The sequence below is a fragment of the Podarcis filfolensis genome (assembly GCF_964270895.1).
Source record: "Podarcis filfolensis genome assembly, chromosome: 6".
NCBI classification, from domain to species: Eukaryota; Metazoa; Chordata; class Lepidosauria; order Squamata; family Lacertidae; genus Podarcis; species Podarcis filfolensis.
In genome coordinates this window covers 63,888,569-63,902,484 of record NC_139609.1, presented here as the reverse complement: position 1 = coordinate 63,902,484, position 13,916 = coordinate 63,888,569, and the positions used below count along the sequence as shown (strand labels likewise).

Genomic DNA, 13,916 nt, shown 5'->3' with positions numbered 1-13,916 from the left:
CATAGTAGTGATCCAGCTTCTCAGAGAAGATGTATGAATGTACTGAATATGTCATAAGAAACTAGGCCATCTGCTGAATTCTCACTGCATTCATTGGATCAGTCCCATACTGGAGTTCAAGATGAAATATTAGGTTCTTCAGCAGAACATTAAAGATGTCAAAGGCAGGGCAGGGAGAGAAAAGACACTGCTGGTCTCATTAGAGATGCTTCTCCAAATGAATGCATAAGTATGGCTCTTTGTGGTATTGTGGCAGCTTGAACCCAGCATAACTGCTCATTACAACAGTCAGCATACCATGTACAGGTACATTCAGTACTGCAGATAAACAAGTTGACTGTCTAAGGGGAAGTTTAAACACTTTGGAAAACTCACAAACGCCTGCTTTCATAATTTCCAACAAGACCAGACAGACCTAAATTGGTACCGACACAACAGAGGAGGTGATATGTTGATCTTGAAGTTAACAGCCACATTTCCCTGCTTTCTGAAATCCTTCCCTCAGGCACACATTTGCACTGTTACTATAACTTCCTGGCAACTCCAACAGGTCCTTCAGGAAGGCACTGCTACATAAAGCAAAATATGATGGACCACAATTTACTTAAAAATACAGTGGTACCTTGGGGTAAGAACTTAATTCGTTCTGGAGGTCCGTTCTTAACCTGAAACTGTTCTTAACCTGAGGTACCACTTTAGCTAATGGGGCCTCCCATTGCCGTGGCGCTGCTGCCATGCGATTTCTGTTCTCATTCTGAAGTAAAGTTCTTAACCCGAGGTACTATTTCTGGGTTAGCGGAGTATGTAACCTGAAGTGTCTGCAACCTGAGGTACCACTGTAAACCATTCCAAACAGTAGTACACCTTTGTCTTGGGTTTTTATATCTACCTGTAGAGTTTGATGAGTTGCATAAAGTTCTCAGAACCTTGACAAGAAATAGCACTTCTCTACAGAAAAGCTGTGATATAGAAGTAGCAGCAAATGGTTGGTAACTGAAGTTCAGAAATGTTTTACTCAACAGCAGTAAACAGATGAACATATATTCCACTGATTGTAATATAAAAACCCAAAATCTGACACATATTTTCATGTTGGGAAGGGTTGACATCTATACTGTAAGGTGAAGCTGCTTCTTGTTCTTATGAGTGTTTCTACATCACACTATAATTTATACACTTGTAGATTTACTTTAGGTGTCTTATACTACCCACCTTTGAATCCATTTATTATTTTCACAGTTACTAAACCTAAAGTAGGTAGGGAACTATCCATTGCAGAAACATAGATCACATAATTTGGTTAGTATGCTTTCTTCTTCTCTACCCTGCGGCTAGTAAGTTCTGTGCTATCCTCAAATTTTTAAAATGTCACCAAGAAATGCGCACACATTCTAGCCAGAGTGAAGCAGCACAATTATTTTGTGAAGACAGCAACTTGCATTTCATTTGTAGGCTGAACAGGAACTACTGTCAAAAGCCTCCTTCATGTTAAACCTAAACAACCATGACTATTGCATCATAATTCAATAAGAATGACATTTCTGAATGATATTGTTTCCACAAATGCACCAATCAGAAAAAACACTGATTGCAACATTTCTGAAAGGCCAGCCCAATACAGTATAGCAATATGTACCAGCAGTGAGGGTTTTTCTTTTTTAAGATCTGTGTTTGAAGGTTTTGCCTCAGATGCCTGGTGCTATTTCCTTGGCATAAACTACAATAAACAGAGGCCAGCATTTTCCTGCAATTATTGAAGATATTTCCTGTCCTTCTAAACTCTTTGACAACACATACCTGTTACTGAAACAAGGCTCCTCTGTGCACAAACCTCATTTAAATTCATTGTATCCAAGTAACTCTGGAATTTTCAGCACTTCAAAAACTCCCCTATGTGCTCGCTGAGAATATGCTGTCATTTTCATGTAATGTGGAATGTATTACTTCCTTGTAGTATATATGCAAGCACAGCAATGTCTACAGAAGTTTACATTTATAGCGCTAATTCAATTTATCTGTATACTTTAGAGATTAAAAAGTTATTTCCATTAATCTATTGCTAAAAAGTGTCCACAACCCACTTACTCTAGGGCAGTTGCAGCATCCTTACACTGAGTAATTTTTAAGTAGACTGTGAATGCAGCCTAAAAACCGCAACTCAGATTGTGTTTACCCAGATGTCAGTAGCCTCAGAAGAAAATTCAGTTGACGTTAATAAGTAAATATACAGGGTAGCAGCTTAAAAGTACAGTTCAATGCATGTCTACTAAGAAGTAAAAAATGAGTAAAGCCTTGTGGCACATCAAAGGCTTTATGGCACAAAGTATTTACACTCTACATGATATAGAATGCCAAGTATACAATGGGACTCCAAAAATGTTATTTAGGCAGCAATCCTATGCCCACTTACCTAGAAGTAACTCACAATCACATCATGCAATGTCCATCTCAAGTCATACTTCAGTTGGGTCCAATTGCTTACTATAAATTTTCACAACTCAGAACTTTGCATATAAAATATTAGAGATGCAATTTTCTTCATTTGAGGAAAAAACATCACTTTCCCACAATCACTAACCCCTTATCTCTGTCTCGTACTAAAGATATAAAGAAAAATGAACCTGGAAAAATCTAAAAGCCAAGTATGTATCCTTGTGCCAAACAAAAATAGATTGTTATTTTTCTATGCAGGCTGATAGCTACTTAAAATAAAGGTCTTCCTTTTTTAAAAAAGAAAAAGAGGGATTCATTCAGCAACAGCCATATAAATATCTGTATGTACAAATCTGATATTTTTTGCTCAGCCTGCAGGTGCACAAGAAATCCAATTAAATGACTTCTCAGTGATTGCAAAGGCATTCGGTACTTTCTAAGTACTTGTATGGTAAAATCACAGGCTTGTCTACATTTATAGGATGTCTGTGAGGATGCAGTTTTTTGTACTTCTATTTTTTTCCTACAGAATTCTTGATAGTGCTGCTACCGCTTTGCTTCAGGTTTAAAATGCAATAATCTTCACTGTCTTTTGAGAGGCATTTTCAGAACTTTTATTGAGAAGCAGAACTCCAACACTAGGAAAGGTACTTGATGCACATTCTTTCCATCATCAGAAAGACATGCCCGTTCTTTTATTTATTCTGTCACCAATTCTCTTGCACTTCCCTCTTTGCTGTACTGTGAATTTCCAGCACTGTTCTAAGAATCAGCTAGCAATGATGCCAAGTGATAGATCTAAGCCAGCACTTTGTCCATTAAAGGCAGAGTTTGCAACAGTCACATCTATGGGGCCTGTGAATTGGAGGCTGTTCTCAAAGAAATGCTGTTCATGAATATCACTCACACAGGCCAGGCTGTGTGACTTGGAAGCACCTAAAAAGAGACTAGAAATAGCTAACTGGTGTTGTAATGAATGAATGCTTGGATTTATCAAGCCAAATCTGGTTCACAGCATCAGCTGGCATGTATCTGTTCACATTCAGCAATGGAAGCAGAACAGATATGATCGGAACTACCCTGTGTATGTTTGGTTTTTTTACTTATAGAAGAGGGGTAGCCAACATGGTGCCCTTCAAAAGTTTTGGACAACTCCCATCTGCTCCAAGTAGTTTGGCCCATGGGCAGGAATGATAGGAATCATAGTTAATAACACCTTAAATTGATGAAAGTTACTCCTTGCCACCAATGAAAATGCTATGAATGAGGTCTTTCAACAGGAGGGCAACCCATCTAAAACTGGTTGAAAACCTTAATCAAAATCAGCTTGCTTCCTAAACCATAGTTCCTTCAGCCATGGTAATACATTCATCCCAACATAAGAATGAAATAAGACCAATATCTTTGGATGTGGAGGCTCCTCTTCAGACATTTGTGTGTTTAGCGCAAACATACGAAGAGGATTTCTAAGTGCATTTGGTTGAACAAGTTTAGAAACCTCCCTATGACTGGGAGCCCAGTTAAATCAGAAATGAAAAGCCTGGATAGCTCAGTTGGCCAGATACAGCATGGTGCTGATTGCAGGTTCAATGCCCGTTTGGGAAAGCTGCATATTTCTGCATTGCAGGGGGGGTGGACTAGATGATTCTCAGGGTATCTTCCAACTCTACAATTCTATGATTCTATGAAGAGGAGTCCATGCACCCGAGGTGGTTGGGCCAGAGCTCCAGATAAAATGTTTGAGCACAGCTTATGTCTCACTGGAAGAAGTTTCAACTTGTTTGCCTTCATCCAGCATGAAGTGATGGGCAGAAGCAAGGATTTAAAAGTTTGTTGCCATCTTGAAGTTATCAGAGGCACAAACCCTGAGTAAAATATAGATAAATGGCAGCACCCTTGTTTCATAAACCATATAGCTAGATGGCCATTTTTATAGAAAGCTGCACAAAACCTACTGTAGCATACAAAGTCACTGCTGGTTTACCTTCTTCAATTCTCCAAACTGAAGACAGTAGCTTCAATTCATTTCTCACAATCATCCCCCTAATAAAGAGGGGTTTTTTTCACTTCATGTCATATCATATTCAGGTGATTCTAACTGGATATCATTCTGCCTAATCCAGGAACTGCTAAACATTTACTCTGAGATACAAGCTAGCCTTTCAAGGGCTTTCCGCATTCATCCTTGTACATACTCTTAGTACATACTCGGGTTAAGTACTTAATTCGTTCTGGAGGTTCGTTCTTAACCTGAAACTGTTCTTAACCTGAAGCACCACTTTAGCTAATGGGGCCTCCTACTGCTGCTGCCGCCGCGCTCCTGGAGCCCGATTTCTGTTCTTATCCTGAAGCAGAGTTCTTAACCTGAAGCACTATTTCTGGGTTAGTGGAGTGTGTAACCTGAAGCATATGTAACCTGAAGCGTATGTAACCTGAAGCGTATGTAACCTGAGGTACCACTGTAGTTGCAAATGAGTGAAAGGCAGCTTTTGCAAATGAGTCAAATAGAGCCTTTACCAGGAGTGGGAAATGGACAGCTCAGTGTCCCCCAACCATTCTATATCTATAATAAAATAATGCAAAAAGGGATGATACCCAGAACTGAATCAAGGGCAGGCCACTTGGACTTCACAAGCAGGAAGACATACGCCATCCTTCAGGAGGCAGCCATGCACTCTGATTAATTGTGCAGTTACCTCCCATGCACATGAACAATTGTTTCATTCTCACTTTCCTCCACACCTCCCTCCACCCTTACTTTACATCTTGGATTTCTCAGTCAGAAGGACTGTAAGAAAAAAATTCAGTCTGACACAACTTGTTTCCAAAAGAGGCAGACAGTGTTCAGTGTGGAAATCCCCATTTTAGTCTGCCTGAGGTAAGCCAGCTGGAGACAGCAGCAACAATGAAAGCTGAAAAAGGCATGGGGAAGTGAAGAACACACAAGATTATCTAGTGGTGTCCTAAGATAACATTAAAGCCATTAAAGCTATGTCACTAGTGGGTCCTGGAATAGTCTGTTGCATTATGGGATCTTGAGAATTATAATTCTGAGTTTAATCCAGATCACTGTTTGCTGCCTGAAACGTTTAGAATGGCCATATGGCCATCTGGTTTCTTTCCATTTCCTCCATTGAAGTCACTGGCATGTGTGCAGTGTTGCACGTGAACAAACTATAGTTGCCGCAACATTTCTGCTTAATATTGGAGGCACAATAGCCAAAGCGGTGAGGATAACAAATTATCAAATTTACAAAATGCATAGCAATAGTTTTGGGTGGTGGCAGTTAAAGAGATCTGCAGGAGCATATTTGTATTATTATAGTCAAAAGGAAATACGTACAAATCTGTTCATGAGCATAGGAATTAAAAGTTTTAAAATCATATTCTTCAATATATCCAAATCAGAGCCTCAATCTTTGTTTCCTGCCAATCCAAATTAATTACTGCTAGCAATCGTTCGAAATATAACATCTTCATTTTTAGAAAAAAAACCTAGAACATACAACTAATTTCCTATACAACAGTGTGTTTGCTTTTAGAATTCCTGCAAACTTATGCTGTCAGTGCTGTTATGGGCACTAAACACACCTTCAACAAACACAGATTCAGTATAGCAGTGGCATGCAAGAGCAATAACTTTAAAAGAAGCAGAGATATTGGAGGTAGTGGCTAGAGTAAGTTACAGTGATGGCAAACCTTGAGGAACCAATTCATACATTAATATTGATTTTTGAAAATACAAATAAGTCAGTTTTTAATTACTAAATTAGTAATCTCATTACTCAGAAGTTTTCTAAATTTAAAAAAAAAATCATTCTAGGAAGAAATGCTTTACAATATTCTCTAATGTCATACAAAACTACATACCACTGCAGGTGACATGTAAGATCACTATAATATTAATTGAGAGGATGTCAAAACATAGTGATTGCCAGAATCCTTCACTGAGTCATAAATAAAGTTTGACATATAGTAAACAAATTGTCATGTACTGCAAATGTTTCAGTAGTCCAAAGCAGCCCTTTATTTAAGCAGTCAATATAAATACTTTCTATTTTTGTTTCAGCCATTTGCTTTTCCTAGTCTTGATCTGTTTCCAGAAAGAAGGCCTATCGAACACTATCCTGGCACCCATTAAAAATAAATAAAAACCCTCAATTCTTTTCTGATACTTCAAGCAGATCTAAAACAATCCAAAACCAAACATTTCATACAGCAATCCTCTAAAGAAGTCTGTGACCACAAGGTTTATCTGACCTGCTCCTGCCGAAAACATACCTTTGTGCTCACGGTACCCCACAATCACCAGTAATTTTAATTGCCCCCTCTTCGTTGTTATCACACCAAAGACTCATTTTATTACTCAGAACAAATAAATACACTTTCTTCCATTCCAAACAGGCTTTTAAAAACTTGCTCAGCTTGTGCATGTGCAACATGCTTCATGCTGTATCACCAAGCTACCACAACCATCCTTACACTCCTGAGATTGTGAGGATTCTCAGTAAAATCTTGATCAGCAGCACTTCTCATTTAGGAAATTAAATATGGATTAAAAGACAACCAAACCTTAGAATCTCTTTCTCACATACACACAGCTCCCAAGTCCCAGACATGCAGGGTCATTTCACACATTATATAGTTGTAATTGTGTTTTCCCATGATAGGATCTGTTACAACTGTGCAAGCAAACACTTATTTTTGCCAAATGTACAAGTTATTTTTTGCAATAACTTTTATTGATCATCAGTTGCATTTGAAGGTGCAGACTGATCTCTGAAGGGGCCCTACACCCAGTTCCTGCTTTTCCTTTTGGGACTTGCTCAGTGCACCCCCCTCTCCCTAGTACCTGATGTTCTAAAACTAGGGCAGGGTACCCTTTTCTGCCAGAGCGCCAGATTATTACCATCGCTCTGAGGGCCAAGTGGACGAGGCCAAAAGTTAAGGGGGAGCTAAAGCTGAATGAAAAACAGAGCCTTTAAAAAAAAAAAATAACCAGCATCTCCAAACGTAAATGCAAAACACACAGAGAGAACATTTTTTAAAAAATAAATAAATACATGAGCAGCTGTAGTCTTAAAAAATAATAATCAAAAGCTGTGCTCTCTAACCAAACAAACAGAGAGAGCATTTCAAACCTGTCGCTCCAAACTTAAACTCGAAGGAAGCTTTTCTAAGCCAGCAGCTCCAAACTTACATGCAAGGCAACGCACAGAAGGTAGACAACGCTGAAGTAGGCAAGCTCCCGATGGAAGACTTTATCAGTGACCGAGTGAAACAAAGCAAACAGCCTTTTTCACCGGGTGGAGGAGGGAAAAACACACAGAAAGAAACAAGCAGCCTTTTTTCTCTCCCCTGGGTAGAAGGGTGGGAAACACTCAGAGAGAAACAGGGAGCTCCCTTTCCTTATGCAAAACGGCTCAGCGAGGGGAGGACCCGGAGAAAGCAGCCCTTACCAGAGCGATTCGCAAGGAGTGCCTTCTCCAGCCTGGCCTGAATGCAGGAAGGAGGAAATAGCGACGTCTTTCTGAGAGCCCAGGGCGTCCTTAGCAACCACCTTAGCGACGGACCCTCTGGCGCCAAATTCAAAAATGCTTCCAGGTAAAGCTTCAGTCGGGGCTGCTTGGCAGAAATGTAGCAGTGGAGGCTTTTCTGTCCCAACCAGTGCCGGATATACGTATAAACTAAACAAGCTATAGCTTAGGGCCCCACTCTCTTGCCCCCCCCCAAATAAAGGGAAATAAAAATCTGGATGTACATTTCCATAGTATAAGATAAAAAACAATTAAAATAAAATCTACATACAGCAACAATGTTTTGTGTTGTGTAGGCTCCTATGATGTAAGTAAGCAAGACATCCTTTTTGAAGTCAACTATGGCAAGTTCTTAAAGAAATGGGAGTGCCTGATCACCTCATCTGTCTCCTGAGAAATCTCTATGTGGGACAAGAAGCTACAGTTAGAACTGGATATGGAACAACTGATCAGTTCAAAATTGGGAAAGGAGTACGGCAAGGCTGTATATTGTCTCCCTGCTTATTTAACTTCTATGCAGAATTCATCATGTGAAAAGCTAGGCTGGATGAATCCCTAGCCGGAATTAAGATTGCCGGAAGAAATATCAACAACCTCAGATATGCAGATGACACAACCTTCATGGCAGAAAGTGAGGAGGAATTAAAGAACCTTTTAATGAGGGTGAAAGAGGAGAGTGCAAAATATGGTCTGAATCTCAACATCAAAAAAAAACTAAGATCATGGCCACTGGTCCCATCACCTCCTGGCAAACAGAAGGAGAAGAAATGGAGGCAGTGAGAGATTTTACTTTCTTGGGTTCCATGATCACTGCAGATGGTGACAGCAGTCACGAAATTAAAAGACACCTGCTTCTTGGGAGAAAAGCAATGACAATGGTACTGAAGATCTGTGCTGTGAACTTATAGCTATTGCTTGAAGACTTGCAAAGTCCATGTTGCCACAAAGTGTACTTCTTGTCACACTACAACAAAAACTCCTGGATAATTTGTCTAATGTATCTGTTGCTCTAACGATCCTTCCCACACTTTCAGTGCCAGTGGAAAGTGCTGAATGCAATTTCTCAAAGCTCCAATTTACAAAAACTTACATAAACTCAAAATATAATGTTGCAAAATATAATTGCTTGGCAACTATATAGACTTATCTCCTCAACAATGTTGCAAAATTGCTTGGCAACTAGATCAATTGAACATGTCCAAGCATCAGCACCTGACCTAAAGGAATTGGTAACAAAATTGATGTGCCTGAAATGGAAACTTTGAAGAGACTCTTCACACCCCAATTCAAAATGATTTGTGTCCTAAAACATTTTCTTTTTTTATCAATCAAAGATTGTTGCATTACTTAATCTTGCAATTTAATTTTTTTAGAAGTTTCAAGTTTTTTGCCTTTTATTTTTTCCCTGCAATACTTTTTTTTTTTGGAAAATTGAAGTTAGCGTGTGTTTGTGTATGTGTGTGTGTGCATGCGCGCGCACCAGTAGTTAGTCTTGCCTAGGGGGCAAATTAACCTGGCAGTGGCACTGCCTCTAATTACCTGCACCCCTTTCAATCTGTTTTCAGGCCTGGTTTCGGCAGGGAAATTGCCTTGGCCAATGATAGTGGATGAAGAACATCCATGGCTACTAACCCTGATGACTATGTTCTAACTCCACTGATAGAGGCAGCAATAGTTCTGAATACCAGTCTCTAGAAACAACAGAAGGGGAAGTTTCTGTTGCATTCAGGTCCTGCTTTCAGGCTCCCCACTGGCATCTGGTTGGTTACTATGCGAAGAGGATGCTGGTCTAGATGGGCCACTGGCCTGTGCCAGCAGGGACTTCTCATGTTCTTATGGAAACTCTTTTGTCTGTAGGGTGTTCTGCCAGGAGCGGAGGTTCTTTTGGGATTGGTACAAAGCAAAGAGCACACCAGTACTGTTCCTTGACAAACATTTAATTTGAGGCAAGATTTAACATTTAAGGTGCTGGCTTTGACCTTTAAAGCCCTACACAGCCTAGGACCCTCATAACTACAGGATTGTCTCTCCTGGTATGCCCCGAGGAGGACCTTAAGGTCCATAAATAACAAGACTTTGGAGGTCCTGAGCATCAAGGAGGTTAGATTGGTCTCAACTAGGGCCAGGGCCTTTTCAGCACTGGCCCCAACTTGGTGGAATGCTCTGTTACAAGAGACCAGGGCCCTGCAGGATTTCACATCTTTCCACAGGGCCTGCAAGATGGAGCTGTTTCACCTGGCCTTCGGCTTGGACTCACTCTGACCCCTTATATGGGATATGGTATATAAATTTTCCCTTGGCTTTTTTGCTGGCCCATGTAGGACCAGCATGGGTAGCTGGCTTGGGTGAATATCTGATGTTTCCTCCCTTTATGGTCTTGATTTATGGGCTACTACTAAAACGAGGCTGCATTTTAAGCTGTATTTTAAGCCATATTTTAAGCCATATTTTAAGCAACTTTTTTTCCTTTTTTCTATTTTCCTATTACATTTTATTGTAATTTATATTCTGTATTAGCCACCCTGAGCCCGGCCCTGGCTGGGGATGGTGGGGTATAAATAATAATAATAATAATAATAATAATAATAATAATAATAATAATGGGGGATGAGAGAGGAAAGCAAAAGCCAGATAGCTTAGGTCCCTTCAGTTGGTGGAACTCTCTCAGAACAGCAAGAGATGGACTTATTTAATGACCAGTAGGTAGGATCTTTCATGGTCTTGGTCTACACTGAGGTGAGTTCCCAAGCCGCTTTCCTATCTTACATAAACATTGTCTGCGACTACATGACTATACAGCAGTGCTCCTCTAACAGGTGGCTGACACTGAAGCCCAGCCAAGAGCTGCCCCTGACTATAGGACAGATAAGAAATTAGTCACATTATCCACAGGTGTCTGAACACAGGATAAGAAATGTGGCTGGCTAATGAAAGGGTCCCAGACCCCCAAATAAGTTCTGTGCACAAGAGGAATCTTCCACATTTCAATCTGCAAGTCACTCTCTCATGCATCCCTCCCCCCAAATTGCCAACATTAATTTGTTTATTTCTTTATGGAAGTATTTATATACCACCAATTCATTTAAAATATCATACAACCATGCACTATGCATTGTATTTAATTTAACTCAGCAATGTCTCAGTGTTAATATATCACGCTGCTAGGAAATGCCAATGAATGCAGACCGATTTCATTTATGCAGAAGAACTGAACTGTAGAAAACATCCCTCAAACATTAGAAGCATTGTTTGACCACTCAAAAGCGCTGCTTTGTAACTCAGCATCTGGAGGAATTGCCCAGCCAGCTCTCCTCTGGTCCAGGATCCACGTGACAGGAGATGAAAAACAAGCAATGGTTTAACCTATCCACCTTTCTGGATAACATGCCCTAATGTTAGCACATATTAAAAAGAGCCAGTGGCCTGTCTGGGCATAAGTAAAGATGCATGAAATGTTGTACAGTGGTAACTCGGGTTACATATGCTTCAGGTTACAGACTCCGCTAACCCAGAAACAGTACCTCGGGTTAAGAACTTTGCTTCAGGATGAGAACAGAAATTGTGCTCCGGTGGCGTGGCAGCAGCAGGAGGCCCCATTAGCTAAAGTGGTGCTTCAGGTTAGGAACAGTTTCAGGTTAAGAACGGACCTCTGGAACAAATTAAGTACTTAACCCGAGGTACCACTGTATAAATGAGGCTGTCATGAGGATCCTGTGTGTTTGTGTGTTGTGCTCAACTTTAGGAAATGTGCAAGATAGCTGAGGGCTCTTCAAATTTCTTCTTTTTTTAAATAAAAAAAAATCTGTGCACTCAATCACAATGGGGCTTTTCTAAAGTTTTAAAAGCCTATCCCCCACTTAAATTAAAATTATCATTTTTGGAAGCCTTGTGGGGCTGCAAAGAGCCCTGTGATGCTCTGGGTGAGCATGAGGCTTTAAAAACATTTGAAGTAAAGAAAACATCTTTTTGGTCATTTTGGCACCTTGCAAGGATGCATCCCTGGCCTTCTCTATTGTGCTCAGGAATTGGGTGTGTGGCCTGTGCTTGATGGACTCACATGCTCCCTAAAGGAGCAGGTTTGTAGTGTGGGGGTATTCCTGGCTCAGTGCTGACATTTGAGGCCCAGGTGACCAGCAGTGCATATTATCAGCTATGGATCTTGTCCCAGCTACAGCTATTCCCTTCACTGTGGTGCTTGTTCTTGGAAGCTCACATCTAGACTATGGAAATACACTATACTGGGCTTTCCTTCAAGAAGGTCAAGAGATTGCCACTGGTTGAAAATACATCTGCTGGTATATTCACAGGTGCATCTGCATATAACAACTCAACACCTATTCTGTGGGATCTGCACTGGCTGCCTATATAAATTCTACTGGGGCCAATTTATGATGTTAGTACTGGCTTGGAAAGCAATTTGGGACCTAGTTATTTGTTGCAACACTTCCTCACTTAACAAGTGATCCACACCACACAGTTGGCCAAGTGTGTGCATGTATCCTTGCTATCCTGCCAATGAGCATGGCTCACTATGTGATAATGAGGGACAGGGCTTTCTCTTTTGTAGTGCACTGACTATAATTCTGTCTCCCTTGTGGTGCTGATGGCAATGATTCCACTCCCATGTTTATAACTTGTCTGTTCTACTGGGTCTCTGTAGGAGATGGGCTGTGACTGTTTAAGGCCAAAAGTTTAGTTTTGTGCCCCGCTATTTAATTGCTGATTGGTTTTAATAACTGTATTTTATTATTGTTTGATGTGATGTGATATTGTTTCATAACATGCTGGAAACTATTTGTGATGGACAGCCATCTAGATTTTTTTTGTAACAAAATAAATAAAATCCTATGCACCTGATTTCTGCTGAATTCAGTAGGTCCCTGTTTAATGTTCAGAAAAAGTCAGAAGCCCAAGGCAGCATAAGTTCCTCAACCGTCATGGTTCCTGTGCACAAGTGGGTGACCCAGGAGGTTCCTCTGGTACCCGCGGTCTGAGTGGGGCGGTCAGGGAGGGGTCACTGCCGATGGAGCCACTGAGGATTCCGGCCTAAAGTCGCCCTGCTGGGGTAACTCAGTCACCAGCAACCCGTCTAGTTACCACCCTGGCCTGCGCACAGAATCTGCTGAAGTACCCATTTCTCTGTCCTCTGGTTCCCCTTGAAGTTCCATGTTCGGAGGTGCCCTGGCCCTGATCTGGTCGAGGTGTCTCTTCCAAACCAGTCCCCCCTCCAACCCTACTTTGTAGGAAACCAGACCTGTACAGTGGGCAATGATACCAGGGACCCAACCCTGTCTGGGTCCATAGTTTCGGATGTACACAGTGTCCCCCAGGGAGAAGCCTCTTGGAGCCCCCCGCACCACAGTGGATGGCCGTTGCTCAAGAGCCCTTTCGGGGTGCACACAATCAAGGAGGGTAGTGAGCCTCCTCCCCATAAGCAACTCTGCTGGGCTTTGGCCGGTCACTGCATTTGGGGTGATATGTTGGGCCAATAAGAACTCCGCTAACCGGAGAGTCCAATCTCCATGCACTATGCGCCTAAGCGCATCTTTGGTTGTATGGACCATGCGTTCAGCTTGGCCATTAGTGGCCGGGTGAAAAGGAGCGGAACGAATGTGGCGGATTCCATTCTTGGTTACAAATTCTTTGAATTCCGCCGAATTAAAAGCGGTCCCATTATCACTCACTAGTGTTTCTGGCAGGCCATGTGTCGCAAATAACTTCCTGAGCGTGTTTATAGTGGCTCTAGTGGACACGGTTAAGGTAGGCACCACCTCGAGCCACTTGGACTGCGCTCCCCCCGCACTCCTCTTCCTCCGCTAATGGTCCCCATCTGATTTTAAAATCCATAGGATTGTACTGAATGAGGGACTGTGGCCAGGGTGATTTGCAAAAACACATAAGACATCCACCTGGTAAACAGCTGCCCTGGACACAGAATTGACCTGT

At 41.4% G+C, this 13,916-nt stretch overlaps 1 protein-coding gene across 2 annotated transcripts in view; it reads right to left on the bottom strand.

Moving 5' to 3' along the window:
- The window catches only part of CTTNBP2NL (CTTNBP2 N-terminal like), a 31,532-nt gene extending 23,572 nt beyond the window's left edge, over positions 1-7,960 (bottom strand). Inside the window, exon 1 of one of the 2 annotated variants that reach the window (XM_083617437.1) lies at positions 7,893-7,960. The gene's annotated coding sequence lies outside the window, so the exon portion shown is untranslated. Of the gene's footprint in view, positions 1-7,633 lie in introns of both variants that reach the window. The other variant, XM_083617436.1, reaches the window with a different exon arrangement.
- Positions 7,961-13,916: the final 5,956 nt, after the last annotated feature.